Raw genomic sequence first — 20,664 nt, 5'->3', positions numbered from 1 at the left:
TGTGAATAATATATGAGAGACAGAGAGAGAGAGAATGTGTGTGTGTGTGTGTGTGTGTAAGTTACTATATTTTGTTTTGTGAAATTGTAAAAAAAAAAAAAAAAAAAAAGCTTTATTGCTCAATTTTAATGTAAATTTTGAAAGCTGTAGTTAAAATTTAGTTTACTTCTTAAGTCAAAGAGGTAAATCTTAAGAATTCAAAGGAAAATGAACGTTACTGAAAAAATACAAATCATCAGTTTAAAAAAAGTAGAAATCTAGTACTTTTCATTGTGTCTCATAGTACTGTTCATTACCCAAATTGCTGGCAAATAGCATGGCCTTAATAACTGATGAAAGAATGGGCTAAATACGTAACAGAAAAAGAAATAAGAAGAACCCAGAACTTATAGGGGTGAGAGAACTTTTAAGGAGCTTTTTTTTTTTTTTTGAGATGGAGTCTCACTCTGTCACCCAGGCTGAGGTGCAGTGGCATGATCTCGGCTCACTGCCCTCTGCCTCCCAGGCTCAAGCTATTCTCCTGCCTCAGCCTCCTAAGTAAATGGGATTACATTAAGTAGCATTTTAATGGTCTTTGTTGCAGAAATGTGCCCAGAAAAAAAAAAAAAAAAGATTATACCAAGACAAGGGAGCAAAAATGGTACTGTTCTCCTTGTAACATTTATTAGGTAATATATAATAGGCAGTACCACAGCTCATCTTACAGATATAAGACCCTTGAAGCCTCAAAATAAAACTCCCTTAAATGGATGCCTAAATGGGTTCACTTCCTCTGCTCTAAAAAGGATATTATAGCCATGATATAATCTATCTAAAATTTACAAAATAAGTTATATTCTAAAAATGCATTTTGATTTCAGGTTTTTAGAACTCTGATCACATTCCCCCCTTAAAAGAAACATACAGACACACATACACACACACAGGGAGAGAGAGAGAGAGATTGAGAGACAGACTGATTGATTTATAAATGGTGGCTGTGTTTCTAGACCAGATCACAAGAGCCTAGTAATCACGGGGAAAATGTTTGAGCCCACTGTACCAGTAATGTACCTGAACTACTATCAATCTAAAATAAAAATAAACAAAATCCAGATAGCTAAAATAGCAGAAAATTACAAAAAAGAAATGCCAATATAATTAAATAAGAGATATTTTTCCCCCAAATCATCTTGCATGTTGGTTGTTAGAAGACAAATTTAATCGCTAAGAAAGCAGAGACTTCTGTAGAGATTTAGAAGAAAGAGTAGGACTTTCAAGGGTTTTAGTCACTGGTGTAACTTTTTAAAAAATAATTTCAATCGGCTGGGCGCGGTGGCTCAAGCCTGTAATCCCAGCACTTTGGGAGGCCGAGGCGGGTGGATCACGAGGTCAAGAGATGGAGACCATCCTGGTCAACATGGTGAAACCCCGTCTCTACTAAAAAAATACAAAAAATTAGCTGGGCATGGTGGCACGTGCCTGTAATCCCAGCTACTCAGGAGGCTGAGGCAGGAGAATTGCCTGAATCCAGGAGGTGGAGGTTACAGTGAGCCGAGATCGCGCCATTGCACTCCAGCCTGGGTAACAAGAGTGAAACTCCGTCTCAAAAAAAAAAAAAAAAAAAAAAAAAATTTCAATCTTATTTCAACATTTGATTTCCATTTTCCCTGATACAAAAGTAATTCTAATCAATCAACCACAAGTTAGGTAATTTTTTATTTGATAATGAAACAAAGACATGAAGACAATGAAAAAGAAACAGCAAGATTTAAAACAGAATGGGGAAGGAAAAAGTAATGCTTAATAAATACTTGCTAAGAGAGAAAAAAAGGAAAAGAGGGAAAATCTGAATATATAAAACAATGTCGTTAGTATAAAGATTAAGCAGGATAAGAGAGAGATGGAGGTGAAGGGTAGAAAAGAGGACCTAACATACCCACGATGTTTTTAAAGGACAAAGAGACTTGGTGATAAGGAGGACACCCTAAATCGGTTCTCAGTATTGCCACTCAGAGTACAATGGACTCAGAACAGCTGGGATGGGTCTGGAACAAAAACAGTAACCACTAACATACTGAACATATACTATGCACCAGGAACTGTTCTGAGAGCTTAACATGGCTCAAAACAACCCTCTGTGATAGATATTATGTTGTTCTCATTTTATAGATGGGAAAGCATGGTAATTTATCCAATGTCATTCAGATCGAATGCATCAGAACCAGATTTGGACCCTGTTAATTTGTTTCCAAAGCCTGTGCCATTAAAGCACTACTGTGTCAATAGTACAAAACACGGGTCCCTGTGATGTGAGAGAATGGCTGATGTCAACTAGAGTTCTACCACTATAAATTCTATAGTATCTGAGTATTCCCCATACTGAAAAAAATAACAGGTTAAAAAAAAGAACTCCGGAATTTAGTACCTATTTGACAAATATTTATTGAGTACCATTCATTATTCTAGATGCTGAAGATACAGCAGTGAATCAGACAAAAATCTCTACAGGAGGAGACAGGTGAGGGAAAAAAAAAAAAGATTTTATTTCACACACACACACACACACACACACACACACATAACTTGTTTTGTTTTTAACTATACAGGGTCTCAAGCCAGGCATAGTTGTTCACACCTGTAATCCCAGCACTGTGGGAGGGCAAGGCGGGAGGATCACCTGAGGTCAAGAGCTCGAGACCAGCCTGGCCAACATGGGCAAACCCCGTTTCTGCTAAAAATACAAAAAGTTAGCCAGGCGTGGGGGTGCACACCTGTAAACCCAGCTACTCGGAAGGCTAAAGCAGGAGAATCACTTGAACCTGGGAGGCAAAAGTCGCAGTGAGCCAAGATCATGCCATTGTACTCCAACCTGGGCAACAAGAGTGAAATTCCATCTAAATAAATTAAATAAAATAAAAATAAATTAAATAAAGATACAGGGTCTCACTCTGTTGCCCAGGATGGAGTGAGTGGCACCATCACAGCTCACTGCAGCTTTGACCTCCTAGACCTCCTAGGCTCATGCAATCATTTTGTCTCAGCCTCCAAGTAGCCAGGACTACAGGTACATGCCACCTCCTGAGTAGCCAGGACTACAGGTGTGTGCTACCATGCCCTGCTAATTTTTAAACTTGCTTTTGTAGAGATGGGGTCCCACTGTGTTGCCCAGGCTGGTCTCGAACTCCTGGCCTCAAGGAGCTCCTTCCACCTTGGCCTCCCAAAGTCCTGGGATTATAGGGGTAAACCACCATGCATGGCCTGTTTTTATAATATTTAGAAGATAAATGCTATTGAAAATTTAAAATAGAATGGCTTTCAAAAGGACTTATTGAATAGGTAACATCTGAGCAAAACTTTGAAGGCCAGAAGGAAGACATGGGTACATCTGGAGAAAAGCATTAGAGGCAGAAGAAACAAGTACAGTAAGCCCTCCATATTTGTGGGTTCTGCAACCCTGGATTCAACCAACCACGGATGGGAAATATTTGGGGAAAGGGGCGGGGAATAGTCTGTACTGAATATATAGGTTATTTTTTCATTGTTACTATGAATGGTGAATGGTGTTCTGGAAACAATACAACAGCTGATTACGCAGAATTTACACTTCATTTGCTATTATAAATAATCCAGAGGTAATTTAAAGTATGCAGGAGAATATGTGTAGATTATATACAAATGCCACACTATTTTGTACCAGACACTTGAGCATCTGCAGATCTGAGTATCTTTAAGAGGTCCTGGAGCCAATCCCCCCACCCCATGAATACCATGGGACAGCTGTACAAAGTGCCTGGCAATTTTGATGAATGGCAAAAAGGCCTAAGTAGCTGAAGGAGAGTGAAAAATGTGAACAGGAGGAGCTAAAAGTCACACAGGTACCTAGGATCAGGCTTGACTGGAGCCTCATGGGGACTCTGGCTTTTTTTCTGAGTGAAACACATCAGTGGATTTTGTGTATGACGAAATTTAAATGTTCAAAGGATTACATCAGATGCTGTGATTAGAATAAATTCTTCAGTGTCACTGGTGGAGACTGGGAGACCAGGTAGCAGACTACTATAAAAATCTGGGCAAGAGGGGATGGAATACAAAACCAGGATAGAAGAAGTAGAGCTAGTAGGCCGGGTGCCGTGGCTCATGTCTGTAATTCCAGCACTTTGGGAGGCCAAGGTAGGCGGATCGCTTGAGACCAGGAATTCAAGACCAGACTGACCAACATGGTGAAACCCCGTCTCCACTAAAAATACAAAAATTAGCTAGGCATGTTGGTGCATATCTGTAATCCCAACTACTCAGGTGGCCAATGCACAAGAATTGCTTGAACCTGAGAGGCAGAGGATGCAGTGAGCAAGATCATGCCACTGCACTGCAGCCTGAGCAACAGAGAGAGACTCTGTCTAAAAAAGGCGGGGCATGGTGGCTCTCGCCTATCATCTCAGCACTCTGGGAGACCAAGGTAGGCCGATCATCTGAGGTCGGCAGTTCAAGACCAGCCTGACCAACATGGAGAAACCTCATTTCTTCTAAAAATTCAAAATTAGCATGGTGTGGTGGCGCATACCTGAGAGGCTGAGGCAGGAGAATTGCTTGAACCCAGAAGGCAGAGGCTGCAGTGAGCTGAGATCACGCCACTGCACTCCAGCTGAGGCAACAAGAGCAAAACTCCATCTCAAAAAATAAAACAAGAAAAAGAAGTAGAGTTAGTAAAAATGGATGGAATTTAGGTTATTTTTGAAAGGCAGAACCTAAAGGATTTGCTAATTAACAGGACTGGAGTGAGGGAGAAAGAAGAGTCCAGGATGACTAAGGATTTTTTGGCCCAACGGTAACAGAAAGATGGCATTATCTGAGAAGAAAACTGTGTGTTTAGCAGGTCCGAGGACAGAGGAAGGCAAGTAAAGGCCAGGAGTTCAGCTTTGGACACTTCAAGTTTTAGGTAACTATGATATTACAGATGGAAATGTCAAGTAGGCAGTTAGATATGAGCTTCTAGAGAGAGGTCTAGCTAGAGGTAAACATTTGAGAGTCAAGAATATACCGACAGAATTTAACACCTGGTATACCATCACAGTACACTGGGCCCAACTTTTCCTTTTGAGCAGTGCAGTTCTACTTGTAAGAATTTATACTTTACAACTTTTCTTAGAGGTATTCCAAAAAGAAAACAGAAAAACAAAAATGTTTCTTAAAAAATAAACTATTTTATCTTGTAATAATATATGGGTTCCTTGGACTCTTTTATAAATCTAAGATTCACTGTGAAATTTTACAAAATCTTTATTTCTCCTGTATCTTGAAACATTCTGACTTTTCAGAAACGTTTACTTTTTAAACTATTCCCAGCCAAGGGAGGGAGGGGCAAAAAGAACAAAAATCATGAAGTATTATAAAAATTACTCAAAAATACAGATAGCATTCAAATGTGATTGATAGTTACCACAGGGGTAATATCTAATTAGCTACATGAAACCCTGGCTAGGCATGTGGCTCAACCCTGCAATCTCAGCACTCTGGAAACCTGAGGTAGTAAGATCACTGGAGGTCAGGTATTCAAGACCAGCCTGGGCAACAGAACCACAGACCTGTCTCTACAAAAAAATAAATAAATACAAATACAAAAATGAGCCAGGTGTGGTGGCACACACCTGTAGTCCCAGAGGCTGAAGAGGGAGGATAGCTTGAATCCAGGAGACTGAGGCTCCAAGGAGCTATGATCCCACCACTGCACTCCAGCCTGGGCAACAGAGTGAGATTCTTGTCACAAAAAGAGAGAGAGAGAGAGAGAGAGAGAGAGAGAGAGAGAGAGAAAAGAAATTTTTTAAAAATTTCGAATGCAATTGTTTTTTCACTATCCATTTATTCTTCTTACTTTTTTTTTTTTTTTTGAGACAGAGTCTCGCCCTGTCTCCAGGCTGGAGTGCAGGGGCGAGATCTCGGCTCACTGCAACCCCCGCCTCCTGGGTTCAAACGAATCTTGTGCCTCAGCCTCCCGAGTAGCTGGGATTACAGGTACCCACCACAAAAAACTTAATATATGTTAAAGAAAGAAAAAAAAAGGAAAGGGTTCATTGGCATTGGCCCCAGCTGGTAAATGGTTTTAACTACTTTCCTGGTTAGCTGAGAACTAAAGTCATGAGAGTGGATGCAAGACAATCAAGAAAAGAGGTCAAAGGATTTGGCTCAAAATATTACAACTTTAAAACTCAGTACAAACTTCCAATGAGGTGGGAAGAAAATCAGGAAAGTATGATGTCTGGGAAGTCAAGTATCCAAGAAAGTAAATCAGAGAAGGAAGTGATCAATGATAACAATATTCTACAGATAGGTCAAGTAAGATGAGGGCTGAGACCAGACCACTAGATTTAGCAGCATGGAACTCACTGGCAACTTGGACAACAGCCGTTTCAGTGGTGTGGTTGCAATAAAAACCTGGCTGCATAGGTTTGAGAGGAAAACTGATACAATCAAACATAAACAACTCTACTGAATTTTGCTTTAAAGGAAAAGAAATTCAGCAGTTGCTGGCAAAGTGATGTCAAGAGTATTATTTTTAAATAAGTGAAAGAACAGCTTAACTGTATGCTGACAAGATTAATCCAATAAAGGTAGAAACCTTGATGATCCTAGAGAGAGGGGAGAGAATTGCTGGATCCATGTCCTAAACAGACTAGCAGAGATAGGACCTAGAATACAACTGGAGGGTTCACCTTACATAGGAGGGCAAATGCTTCATTGGTGAGGGGACAGTTTATTGATACTGATGAGAGAAAGTGGGTACATATGGGGATGGGAAATCCACTCCTGATCGCTTCAGTTTTGCACATATCATCTGGTACTTATGACCTGTAAACAAAGCCAAAAGAAGTATGGCACTCTGGGAGCCTAGGTGGCATGGTATTAAGGCTCCTTTCTCACTTGCCCTCTGGGTTTCTGTTTTCTAAAATCCTTGCAATCACTAAATGGCATAACTTTTTCTACAAAAGGGAGGCGGGGAATTAGGTAGCACAAAGGAGTCACTGATCTATAGTGACTCTGAAATCCAGCAGGGCAACAGTTGAAAGTTCCTTGATTAGGTCTCAAAACTGGGAAAATAATTCTCCATGACTTTTGCCTCCATCTCTAGGCTCCTGCTTGCAACCTCTGAGTCATCTTTCCCTTTTCATGAAAGGTGGCATGTGTTAGCTGCAGAGCACTTTCTCAGCTTGCTTCCTGCCAGCAGTTTCTTTTCCCGTTCAGTCCTAGCTACCGTAGATTTCCTGCAAATCTCACCACAATAAACAAAAGCTATCCCCATAGATCTCTCCAAGACAAACTCTTCTCTATCTCTACCTAGGGCTCCTGCTAAAAAGGCTAGAAGCCCTATTGTCTGACAGAAGTCTTTAGCGTGACTGAAGAGTACCCTAAGGCACTACATTCTCAGGTCTTAACAAAAGGCTTTAAAGCACACCCTCGGCTTTATCTTTAGACCACCATTCTCCTTGCAGTGGCCCTTGAACTGATCTTTGCCATGTCTTAATTTTATCACCCTTTGCCAACCAGAAAGGCTGAGAATTTTCAAAACTCCTTTTTTAACAGTGCTTCCCTCAATTTCTTTCTTTCCCCTCATACTTTAAGCAGCAAGAAGGAACCACAGGGCATCTGCAATGTTTTGCTTAGAATTTTAGTTAGCTAGATCTCGCAGTTCATTAAGCACACTTGCTGGTTCCCATTAAGTACAAATGACAGTGTTGCTAAACTTTCTACCACTACATAACAAGGATTCCCTTTCTTCCAGTTTCTCTCCTTTAAGCCCTTGTGACAATCACCTCAAAATCCCATCTTTTACAATGTGTTCAAGGTACTCTACCTTATACTAACATTCTCCTCAAAAGTCCACTACCCTGTTTCAAAGTCACTCCCACATTTTAGATTTGCACTAAAAAGCACCCCCACTATTGGTACAAAATCTGTAGTGTTCTCTCTGTGTGTGTGTGTCTCTCTCTCTCTCCTGTCTCTCTCCCTCTCTCCCTCCCCCCGCCCTCAGAAATCCAGCTGAGTAAGCTAAGTGCTTCTGGTTCAGGGTCTCTAACAAGGCTGCAGTCAAGGTGTTGGCTGGGGCTGCAGTCATTAGGCTTGACTATCGAGGATCCACCACCAAACTCACTCACCTGGCTGTTGGCAGGCCACCAGCTATTAAGCCTGAACATCACTGGCTCATGGGCCTTCCCACAGGGCTACTTAACAGTGTAGGGGCTCTGAGAGAAAGGTAGAGAGGGTAAGCACCCAAGATAAAAGCCACAATCTCTTTGTAACCGAATCTCGGAAGTGACATCTCATCACTTTTTCCATACTCTATGCATTCAGAGTGAGTCACTAGGTCCAACCTATAAGGGGAAGAGAATACACAAGGGCATGAATATCAGGAGGTGGGGATCACTAAGGACCACCTTAGACGTAATCATAAACTAGCTGAATGAATTACAACATACGGGTTAAGAGCACTGACTCTGAAGCAGGACTGAGCATTTTAATCTTCCTTCCTCATTGTAAGACGAAACAAGACAATAGTAATGAAAGCACCTAAGCCAGTGCCTCACATCATAGGAGGCACTCAGGAATTTGTTCTCTCATCCCTTCCAATCGCAACCATCTTTAACAATCGAAAATTTCTCCAGTTTGAATATTATCTGCAAACATCCAATATTAGAGCAACTTGCAAAAATGATTTTGATTTTCAATGACTCCAGTAAACTTATTTTTAATAACCTTAACAAAATTAAACAAAAAAATAAAAATAAATATCTAAAAAATACTGAAATACAGCAGAGGAAAACACAGACACAGTAACAACTGATCTTCCCAAACACGTGCTCTGAGCCCCCACCCCTACTTGGCCTTTGGCATCTACTATACTGTTTAGTGAGACTTTCAGTCCCATCTGGCCAAAAAAAACATAATGCTTTTTACCTAATTGGCAATTTCAAGTACTGTACAAGAAGCAGAATAAATAAATCATTAAGAATATTTTTATTTAGATGTCAATTTATATGAGAAATAATACTTAACAATTCTACAGGGAAATAATCATGCCCATTTTACAGATGAGACACAAGAGCACAAAGATCATGTGTCTAATCATATAGCAGGTTAATGACTAGGTCAGGGACAGAAATGTAACTAGCATATGAGTGAAACACAATGAAACCATAATCAGTTTTCTGATTTTCATGGATACAAGAATCTTGCTAAAAAGCCCTTAAAGGGTTCATCTCACATTCAGGAAAAATAATGTGACAGTTATTTCAGAAAATGAAAGACAGGTCTTGATTTATTTAACCCCTGAATTAATGGTCTATATTTAAACGAGCAAGTAAAACATCATACAAGTTAATACACAATTAAGACAGTACAGAGCTTATAGATTTGGGTTAAGTGAAACCCAAACCCAATATTTTAGTCGAACACTTTGCTACACAGACAGTTCATTATACTTAGAATATCCAATTAACTTTTCAACCAATATCAGTGGAATGTCTATTCTACGCTGGCCTTCAATTACAAGTAACATATGTTCTCTTATTTAATAATAGTGAAGGATGTTAAAAAAAAAAAATTGTGAAGAAGAGCACCAAGCTCTCCCATTAAGAAAAAGGTATTAATTATAAACAGGAATGCAATGCTTTTAACTAGATTACAACTTTTAAAAGCAATATAATCATGTGCTGCTTAATGCCAGCAATACATCCTGTGAAATGTGTGGTAGGTGATTTCATAGTTGTGAGAACATCATAGAGTGTACTTACACATAAACTTAGATGGCCCAGCCTACTACACACCTAGGTTATATGGTATGGATGACCTATTGCTCTTAGGCTACAAACACGTACAGCATGTGACTACTGAATACTGTGGGCAATCGTTAACACAATGGTATTTACGTATCTAAACACAGAAAAGGGACAGTCAAAATACAATTGTTATTTATACACTCTTATGGGACCACCATAAGATTGAACCTCATTGACTGATAGGTTCAACTGCATTGATGAACGATATGGTTCATAGTTAACTGAAGTATCTTTATGCAGTACATGACTGTACAGATTTCCAGAACCAAGAAGGGGAAGGGGGAGTTAGTGGAGTAAGGCAACTCCTAAAATATATTTTTGTTGTTGTTGGGGAAAGAAACAGAGGATATATCTTGGGCGTTTAATCCTCCCTCTCCCCCTTGTCCATTATTTATGCTTTGACCACGCTGATTTTCTACTTCTCCAAATGAACAATTTAAAATCTACAATGGATATTTACTTACTTGGTTCCAAATTAGTCCTTAATTTACACATTTTACAACAACAAAATTCCATATTCTGGTTTGAAACATGACCAAAAAGACATAACTGTTTAACATTAAATGTCCTATTAAAACAAATAGTAAATGCAGCTTTCCTAAATAACTGAAGCTTACCATCTTCTAGCATTCATGCATAAGACTTTCCTCTCTAACTACTTAAAATTTTTATCCTTACTGTCAAACCCTGACCTCGAGGCACTTGTACCTCATACCTGAATCTATATTATTAACAATGAATCCATTATATTAACAACAGTGACTGTTCTCTATGCTTTTTCTGATCCCATCTCCTGCTCTTCCTTGCCCTCTCACGCCCTGGAAGTCATGAGCTATTCTCAGCAAACTCCTCTAAATACTCGCCCTCTCTTGTGTGATAGTCTCTTTACTCTTTTGCTCTTCAGGAAACCTGACTGCCCCTGAGAATAGTGCTGCATCTACAGTAAAAGCTTTTCTCTTATTCATCACATACCTCAGCAGGAGCAGGCATCTGCCTTGCTCCCCATTATCATATAGTGTTGGACCTTCCAGGTATCCTCTTCCTTCCTTCCCAATACTGCTTCCAAACCACTTCTCTTCCCTCCAGGCAAACTGCACCTATCACCTGCTAACCTCCTCTTAAAATAGGGCTCCCTGATTTCATTTCCACTGTTAGTCTTATCACTCTGATACCTTTGACGGCCACAAAGATTCAACATTTTAGCCTTTATTTGAAGTCTTTAGCACCAACTATATTTTTCTACCACTTCACCTAAGCCATTCACCTAGCATCATATTCTAAGACAATCATCACCTACAAAAATTTTAAGTATTATTATCACACACCATCAAGCGTTTGCTTACAATAGTAGTTTAACCCCTGTGGCAATTCTCACCAGCCTCCTTAAGATCTCTAGTTTCCAAGCTGATCCTACCACTTTTTCACTTTTATTCCTTCTCATGTTTTACTGCCCTTCTAAGCCAGTTTAGATCCTATGGCCCCATACAATACAGAATCTCTCCAAAAAATCTTCATTTCCTTGCCCTCTTTTCCCTTAGTCTAACTCATTTGGTCGCTCCAACTATGTACTTATTCCTCTCCTGCATCTAAATAACAGAAGATTGCTGAATAAAAATCACACAACTGACTTGCCACCAGATGTCAAATTTATGATCTTAAGCCTACTTCATCTCTGTAGTAAATTTATCCCCCATTTTTTGAGATTACTAGTTCATACCTTGCTTGACTTCTCAAATCTGCAATATAGTAGTCATGTGTCACTTGACAGGAATATGTTCTGAGAAATGCATCACTGAGCAATTTAATTGTGTGAGAACATTGCAGTGTGCTTACACAAACCTAGATGGTCTAGTCTACTACATACCTGGGCTATGCAATATAGCCCATTACTTTAGGATATTGTCTTAGTCCATTTAATGTTGCTATAAAGGAATACCTGAGGCTGTGTAATTTATAAAGAACAGAGGTTTATTTAGCTCACAGTTCTGCAGGTTGTGCAAGAAGTGTGGCATTGGCACCTGCATCTGGTGTGGGCCTCTGGCTGCTTCCACTCAAGGCAGAAAGGGAAGGGGGAGCCAACGTTTGCAGAGAGCACAAGGTGAGAGAGAAAGCAAGAGAATGGGGTAGGGGAGGGAGCAGCTGCCAGGCTCTTAAACAGCCAGCTCTTGCAGGAACTAATAGTGTAAGAACTCACCCACCACCTCCCAGGAGGGGATTAATCTATCCATAAGAGATCCACCTCCATGACCCAAACATTATTTCTTCCACTCAACTTCGATCTTTGCCAGCGACATAAAACATGTCTTACACCTATCCTTTAAAAATCCTTTGAAGCTGGGCATGGTGGCATGCACCTGTAGTCCCAGCTACTTGAGAGGCTGATGCAGGAGGATCACTTGAGGCCAGCAGTTCAAGTCTACAGTGCACTGTGATCACATCTGTAAATAGAATGCACTCTAGCCTGGGCAACACAACAACACCCCATCTCTTAAAAAACTCTTTTTAATAAATAAAAACAAATTTTAAAAAATCCTTCTTTGAACCTATATTACGTTAATTATCTCAGTGTCTTCAGCTGCCAATTAACAATTCAATCCATTCCAACTGGCTTTTTGTTCCTATCATTCCAATAGTTCTTACCAAATTTACCAATGACCAACCTTCTACCAAAGCCAACCACCAATTATTTAGTTTTAAATTATCCAAATTCAGCAGAGCGTTCTTTTCTAGAGTCTGTGATGTCACACACTTGCCTAATTTTCTGCTTACCCCACCAAATTATTCTCAATATTCTTCAGACTTCTACTAAAATAACTCCGGGCTATGATATTAGCTCCATTTTCTAGTTACATTTCTTCCCCAGGCTTTAAATACACACTAATGAATCTCAACCTTACACACCTAACTCAATTCTCTCTTCTGAGCTCCAGATTCCTATCAAATGGCCACTGAATCCACTTGGCCTAAAAGACATCACAAAAGTGTCCAAATGTAACAAGTTCAAACCATAATTTTTTTTTTTTTTTTTGCTATTTTCTGCACAGTTCTAATGAAATAATTGCACCCCCGCCAGCCCCTAATTCCTCAAGCAAACCTCAGGGATCCTTGGTAGTCCTATCAAGTTGCCCTCTAAGCCATCACCTCTTGCTTAGACTATAGCAATAGCATCCAGACCTCCCTTACCACTATTCCTAAAGCAAGTCACTGCCCTGCTTTAAACCTCCCAAAACCTTCCTATTTTCACTGGAACAAGATTCAAATCTCCATCATAAGGAGTGATCTGGCCTTTACCTTCCCCCCAGCCTTATCTTCCTACATTCTTTTTGCTCTCTGCAATCAACCACACCACCATTCCACCTTCCTTCTTTCTGCCCTTTGAATAAATCAAACTCATTCTCATCTAAGAACTCTGTCTTTGCTACTGCTTCTGCTCATAATGCTTTCCTTCCACATCCTGACAAGATTGTGCTTTGTATTCAGGCCTCTTTCTTTTTCTTTTTCTTTTTTTTTGAGTCTCACTCTGTCGCCCAGGCTGGAGTGCAGTGGTGCGATCTCGGCTCACCACAACCTCTGCCTTCCAGGTTCAAGCGATTCTCCTGCCTCAGCCTCCCAAATAGCTGGGATTACAGGCATCCACCACCATGTCTGGCTAATTTTCGTATTTTTAGTAGAGATGGGTTTTACCATCTTAGCCAGGCTGATCTCGAACTCCTAACTTCAGGTGATCCGCCTGCATCAGCCTCCCAAAGTGCTAGGGTTACAGGCATGAATCATCGCACCTGGACTTTTTCATCCTCGTTAAAACATTCAGGGTCATATTACCTTGTCTTGTCCATGGCACTTAGTCCTGAAACTACCTTGTTGGCTCTCTCCCCAGTTAAAAAATACAAAGTGTTTATGGGAAAGGACTTTGCCTTCATTGTTCTTGCCTCGACCTTAGGAAATCATCAACCTAATAACATACAAATGTGATCATACCTGATCCTGCTTAAAATCCATCAGTGGTTCCTTACTGGGACAAACAAGCAAAAAATATATATACTAAATTCTGGATAATCTGGCCTCTATTCTTTTTAATTCTCATCTACCACTATTTTACTCATCCCATGCATACAAGAATTACATATGGTTCACCACAAATATATACTGTTTCACCAATCTATTCATTTTTGGAAAATCAATGACCCTTTTTACCCCCTACTCACTATACTTACCTATCTCTGCCTCTGTAAAGATGTCTTTAAAATCCTGTCAGTTCTTCTGCTTTGCCTGCTATTAAATAGGAAAGTGCTCCCTATTCCTGAAGTCAACTCCATCTTCTCAAAGCATAAGAGTAATTATTCCTCCTCTTCTTTTCAATTTGTTCAACTAACTTTTAAACATGATCAAATGTTTCCTATTTAAAATGAAGCAAAGCTTCTTATCCCCACATCCCTTCCAGCTACCCTCTTCATTCCTTCAGAGGCAAACTTTTCCAATTGTCTTTACTCATTATTTCTATTATTTCCTTGCCTCCCCAATGAACTCCTCAACTGGCTCTACTTGTTTGACCTCATCATTCCACCAAAATAACCCTAAAGTTACCAATGACCTCCATATTGCTAAACCCAAGGACATTTTTCATTTTTTTGCCACAATCACTTACCTTGATTTCCTAAGGTCCTGTTTTTCTCCTTAAGAATAAGGTCTCTAAAACCTAATATCCTGCTTCCTTTGAAAATTTTGGCTGAGCACAGTGGCTAAGGCCTGTAATCCCAGTACTTTCAGAGGCCAAGGCAGGCAGATCTCTTCAGGTCAGGAATTCAAGACCAGCCTGGCCAACGTGGTGAAACCACCCCATCTCTATTAAAAATACAAAACTTAGGCAGGTCATGGTGGCAGGCACCTGTAATCCCAGCTACTCAAGAGACTGAGGCAGGAGAATCGCTTGAACCCGGGAGGCAAAGGTTGCAGTGAGCCGAGATAATGCCACTGTGCTGCAGCCTATGCGACAGAGCAAGACTATCTCAAGAAGAAGAGGAGGGGAGGCAAGAGGGGAGGGAAGGCAAGAGGGGAGGGAAAGCAAGAGGGGAGGGGAAGATAGGGGAGGGGAAGGGATGGGAGGCAAGAGGAGAGGGGAGGGGAGACAAGAGGAGAGGCAGGAGGACAGATGGGAAGGGAGGCAGGAGGGGAGGCAAGAGGGGAGGGGAGGGGAGGGGAGGGGGGGGGGGGAGAGGGGAGGGGAGGGGAGGGGAGGGGAGAGGAGGGAAAATTTATTTTTCTCCAAGCATTAACTTCTCTTCTTGCTCTACATCCTTCCTAGACCATTATCATTTTAAGCCATTATGAGACCCACCAAGGGCATGCAGATTTCTCACAATAGAGGAAAGCCTCTACCTTTCCTTATATTTCCAGACCTAGGTGGTCATGTAAACAGTATTTCCTCTTGAACATCTCAAAGTTACCCCAAGTACCAAATCCAAAACCAAACCCATGATCCCTTTCATCTTCCCTCCTACAAAAAAACCTGGTCCTCTTCCAAATTATAACATCCTGTCAATTTTCCCTTCTGAACCTCTCATACAATTCCACTGCTTCCCGCTAGCCCGTTCTATCGTGACGTTCCCTGTCACTGAGACTCTTACAATCACCTAACTTCTCTCTGGACTTTTACTCTCCTCTAATCTATGTAGGCATCTTTTTAAAAAACAAATCTAATTATAAACGTCACTTCACCCTACTCTCAATCCTACTTAGAATCTTTTAATGGCTTTTCACCGTCAAATACCTATCACAGTACCTGACCTTAAATGTTATCTGAACTGAGCCGTTGTCTACATTTTGTGGTAACTCAATTTACTATTAAGTCTAGTTCTCTAATTGTGTAGATGAATTAGAGTGGCAAAATAGTGATTAAAAAGCACTAAATGACTTTAACATGAAACCTGAATAATAAGGCATTGTTATTACCTTATTTTTGCCTCACACAAAAGAACTTCCAGGAAACTCTCACAGATTATCTCAATAATCTCTTGGTCCCATTTTAAAGATTAGGAAGCAAGCTCAGATACGCTGACAAATGACACAATCAAAACCCAAAACTGTGACTTATAGTCTGTGATTTCCAAGTTTTATGATAAAGCCATCAGTTACTACTTCATTTCTAAAATGACTGATATGTATTTTTCTAAGATTATTCCATGAATGTTCCTAAGAATATATCTTTTTCATAACCTGAAAAATCAAGGTATACACAATTAAGTAACTGTTTCAAGTAACTAAGGGTGACGAAAAGAGAATTCAGGTTTCCTTATTTTCATTTCTCTACTCTAGCCTTGTGCCATACTTAACAGTAGTACAGGTAGTACCCTCTAATCTGTGGGAAATATGTTCCAAGACCCCCAAGCAGATGCCTGAAACTTTGGGTAGTACTGAATTCTATATATACTATGTTTTTTCCTATACATATACACTATACATATGATTAAATTTTAATTTGCAAATTAGGCATAGTAAGAGATTAGTGGTAACTAATAATAAAATTGAATAATTACACTACAATAAAAGTTACACAAATGTGGTTTCTTTCTCTCTCTCAAAATATCATAATACTTTTGGACTGTGACTGACCTTGGGTAACTAGACCTACAGAAAATGAAGCCATGGATAAGGAGGATTACTATACTGATAAACTGGAAACCAATGAACAAATAGAAGGTTAATTGCAGTACGGCAAGTTTTAGGGATGGACAAACCACAGTTCAAATTCTAACTCTGACAACTGTAAATTGTATGACTTTGGCAAGTTACTGAAATATCTGCTTTCTCATCTGTAAAATGAAAATAATAGCTAACTTCCAGGTGCACTGAGGACTAAATGAAATGTTATCACTCAATAGACAGTTTAAAACAAAACAAAAACAGCTTCTCCCAAAAGAAGACAATGTAAAATGAAATACAAGCCATTGTCTTTTATGTTTGTTTGTTTGTTTTCTGAGATGGAGTTTTGCTCTTGTTGCCCAGGCTGGAGTGCAATGTTGCAATCTCTGCTCACTGCAACCTCCGCCTCCCGGGTTCAAGAGAGTCTTCTGCTTCAAGAGTAGTTGGGATTACAGGCCTGCACCACCACGCCTGGTTAACTTTGTATTTTTAGTAGAGATGGGGTTTCTCCATGCTTGACAGGCTGGTTTCAAACTCCTGACCTCAAGTGATCCACCCACCTCAACCTCCCAAAGTGCTGGGATTACAGGCATGAGCCACCGTGCCCGGCCTAAGAGCCATAGTTTTTAAAAGATGAGACTGAGTTTCCAGGTCTGCCATTTACTGCTTGTCATGTGCTTCTCATGGTCGTTTTCCTCGCTTGACAACAGAAATAATGATATTTAGTCCTTAACAATGTTGTGAGGATGAACTAACACATAAAAGCACCTTCTTAATTGAATAGCATACAAAAATCATTACTACCTGTGTACACATTCCCTACCATGATGCTATAAATTTGTTAAGGGCACACTATGTCTTTAACCTTTAATCATCTTTGTATTTGCAACAGCTAGCTCTACCCGTTATGGGCATTCATTAAATGTTGGCTGAACTGATTTATTAAGAAGATGGAATTGATCTATGACAAAACAACAGTTCAAAATAAAATCCAGAAGTTAATCCATACAGAGTATGAGTAAGAGAGTGCCTGGTGCCTGTCTAGCTAATACTGCTCAGACAGGGAGAATACATCCTGTCTTCTGGTAATTTAAGTTAAGTGGTCTATAATTATGTTTATTGGATATAAATTATATAATCATTAAACAAGTTCCCTCAATATAGGAATCATATCTCTGCCTGTCTCTTTCTCTCCCTGTTTTTGATGATGATGATGATAGACGGAGAATAAATGACATAATGAATTCTTACTGGTACCATACACCTCAAAAAAAAAAAAAAAAGTTTACAACAAACAATGGGAATTTTCTCCATCAGGAGGCAACCTTAACAAGGGCTCCCAAGCCATGAGTACTTAACATACAAATTAAGAGGGAAAATATTTTAGAGAAAACTAGTTTGTGTTTATCATCAAAGTTCTCCCTATATAAATTCAAAGATAACCTCAACATGATAGAGAAAACACTTTGGGGTGGTGAGTAGTCTGCCTATGCAAATGTTCAAAGCAAAAAGTTGACTTGTACTAGTTATTTACTGAGTAACTATTGTGTGCCACCTCATTATGTTAAGTATGTTTCATAGATTATCTTAAAACTTTACAAAAATCCTGAGTGCCACTATTTTTCCTATATGACAAATGAAACTAAGGTTCAGAGAGGTTAAGTAACTTGTTAAGTCATACACTTGAAAATGGCAGAGGTGGGATTTAGACCTAGTCAAGTTTCTGAAACCTATATTCTCTTCACCACCTCATGCAGCCAACTGACATTACCTAATTCACTAAAAAAGAGGATGACTCAACAAGAAAGCGGGGAGAAAATCTGCCAAAGCAGCATAGAGAGAGGTAGCATTCTATCTCAGAGTTCTAGACACATAGGAGCAAATTAATGAGCTGCATCTAACTACACAGATGAAAACGCTTGGATAAGTTATAACTCTTACTCTTCAATTCTATAGGTTCTAAAAATGTCCATCTGCATCAATTCAGAGGTACTGACAACTGAACATAATTTTTCTAGAATACTCAGAATGCCTCTGACCCATTACCGGTACCAAACCAAACATGCAATGGAGGTGATATATGCATGTATGACAGTTTTCTCTGTTTACCTGGACCTAAACATCCTTGCAGAACTGGGCATCTTTCAGGCATATCTACTGCCACATAAAATTCACTTCACAGAATTTCAGAATCAGAAGAGGTTCAGTTCAATTATCTTATGGATGTGGAAACTGACTCTCAGAACAGTTAAATGACTGCCAAAAGTCCCATGGCTTGGTACTGGCTAAACCTACACTAAAACTCCCATCTCTTATTTCTAGTCCACAGCAGCTCCTCTGTGCCTCGCACTAAATGCTTGACCACCTAGGTTTTCTTCTACATATCTCGGTATTATTCAGCTATAGCTCCTTCTGCATATCCTCAATGAAGTAAACAAAGGTGTGGGGCACTGGGCTAGATGATACAAATAATAAAACAGAGAGAGCTGACCTGCTTTTTGCCCTCTAGGCAGTGCTACCCAAGCCTTCAGGTGTCATGGCACACACAGGAAATACTGTTTATAGCACAAAGTGATAAACAAATTAGGGCGCACATGATCAAAGTGACCAGGGGACTCCCGAGCCCAGCTGGCTACTCCAAGGGTTGTGGGGTATAGTAATCTTGACATATTTTAATCTCAATCTGGCATGTGGCATTGGTAGGGAAGCTCTGTTCTGGCGTTAGTAAGTAAAAAGAATTGAGATAAATACACAAATAACTGCAACATGAGCACAAAGGAAATAACTAAGGAGACTGTCACTGTCTGCCTTCATCAAACATTAAGTGAGTGAAAATGAGATTAATTCAACTGGCTTCCTTTCATAACTCCTCTTCCAAACAAATCAAAAGACAGAGCAGTCCATCGTTTGGGTCAACAGGGCTGATCAATCCCAATCACAAGGCTGCAAAGAGCCTGTACAAATGACTAGTTTACAGGGAGGCAAAAACTACTTAATTCACATTAGTGTGTCAGAAAAGTTCTGAGCTCTTACAAATACTACAAAAAAAAAAATCAATAGAGGAGAGAAAATAATATTTCAAGGTCATATTCAAACACGAAGGGACAAGCAGAAGCAGCAGCCCCTCCCAACACACACACATATACATCTTCTGTGAACAAGTTCCATCGCAGTAAACTCAGTTAAAATTTCCTTTCTGATATTTATAAATTTAGCCTGCATTAGCCAAGTAGGTTCCTGCAATTCCAGACATCTGGGTTGAAGGGCAAAGGGCAAAAGGAAACTTTCAAAAAGCTGACTAGTAGACAACGGCATCACGTCTAGTAAGCTCCCTTAGCAACACACAACAGCTGTTTGCTCAAGAGACATACTGCCATCTTTGCAACGAACTATATAAGATGTTCTTGTCTTAACAACTAAAATTGCAGGCAAGGGCAGGGGGGTGGATTCTGTATTATTTCCCCGACATTCCTCTAAAAGTTATCACATTTCATAATTTACAAACTTGTCCAGTCCCAGGAAGTTTTCCTCCATCCCAAACTAAAATACTACAATTAACGGTAAATTATAATAATAGAAGGTTCTACATTCCTGCTAAATATAAAATGCTTTATAACATCTGATTATTAATTACTATTCTAACTACTTTAGACTTGATTTCTAACTATGGGCAAGTCACTCTTTGTGACTTAATTACTTTCCTCATACAATTTTAATAACAGTAGTGAGTGACCTACTTCACAAGAATGTTGTGAAATAAAAATTATTAGATAAAAACTTATGAAAGCTTATTCCTAATTAATAATCATGCCACCTACTGGCTCTCAATATGTAAAGACATGGCTTATCAAGGTCAGTACCCCCAAAACAAAACACAAGTTGATCCTGACCCACCAAGAAGACTGCAGTTCCTGAAGCAACCAGCTCACTTCACCTGCCCCACTTGCCTTCTCCAAACCCACCAAGCCCAGGGGATGATACTGCGCAGGGAGTTCAGCCCTTGCGCCTAAGTCTGACAAGATAAACAACATAGTGGGAGGGAAAAAAAACAGTGTCACAATCACTGCTAGGTTTTAAAAACCTAACACCTTGGAACAGAAGGGGATGTGGCAGTCTGTGCTCTGTGGGGAGGCCATTTGTGCAAGAGCAGAATCTCGCAGCTTTCCACTCCTTATATGTGCAAGTGCAAACCCTCACCCACAGCACTCTGTACTCA

At 39.8% G+C, this 20,664-nt stretch overlaps 1 protein-coding gene and 1 long non-coding RNA gene across 26 annotated transcripts in view; both read right to left on the bottom strand.

Annotated features, from left to right (window-relative positions):
- Positions 1–20,664, bottom strand: part of RBFOX2 (RNA binding fox-1 homolog 2) — a 290,327-nt gene that overhangs the window by 137,282 nt on the left and 132,381 nt on the right. The gene's annotated exons all lie outside the window — the stretch shown is intronic.
- On the bottom strand, positions 1,605–20,659 carry LOC116543809. Its single transcript, XR_004265714.1, has 2 exons — positions 19,587–20,659; positions 1,605–2,564 (listed from the first exon to the last, which is right to left on the bottom strand). It is a non-coding gene; the product is annotated as an uncharacterized LOC116543809 (long non-coding RNA).

Source organism: Sapajus apella, unplaced genomic scaffold (genome assembly GCF_009761245.1).
Source record: "Sapajus apella isolate SASKATOON/1434 unplaced genomic scaffold, GSC_monkey_1.0 scaffold197, whole genome shotgun sequence".
NCBI lineage: Eukaryota > Metazoa > Chordata > Mammalia > Primates > Cebidae > Sapajus > Sapajus apella.
Note: the sequence above shows the minus strand (reverse complement) of the source record. Positions and strands in the feature narration are given on the sequence as shown.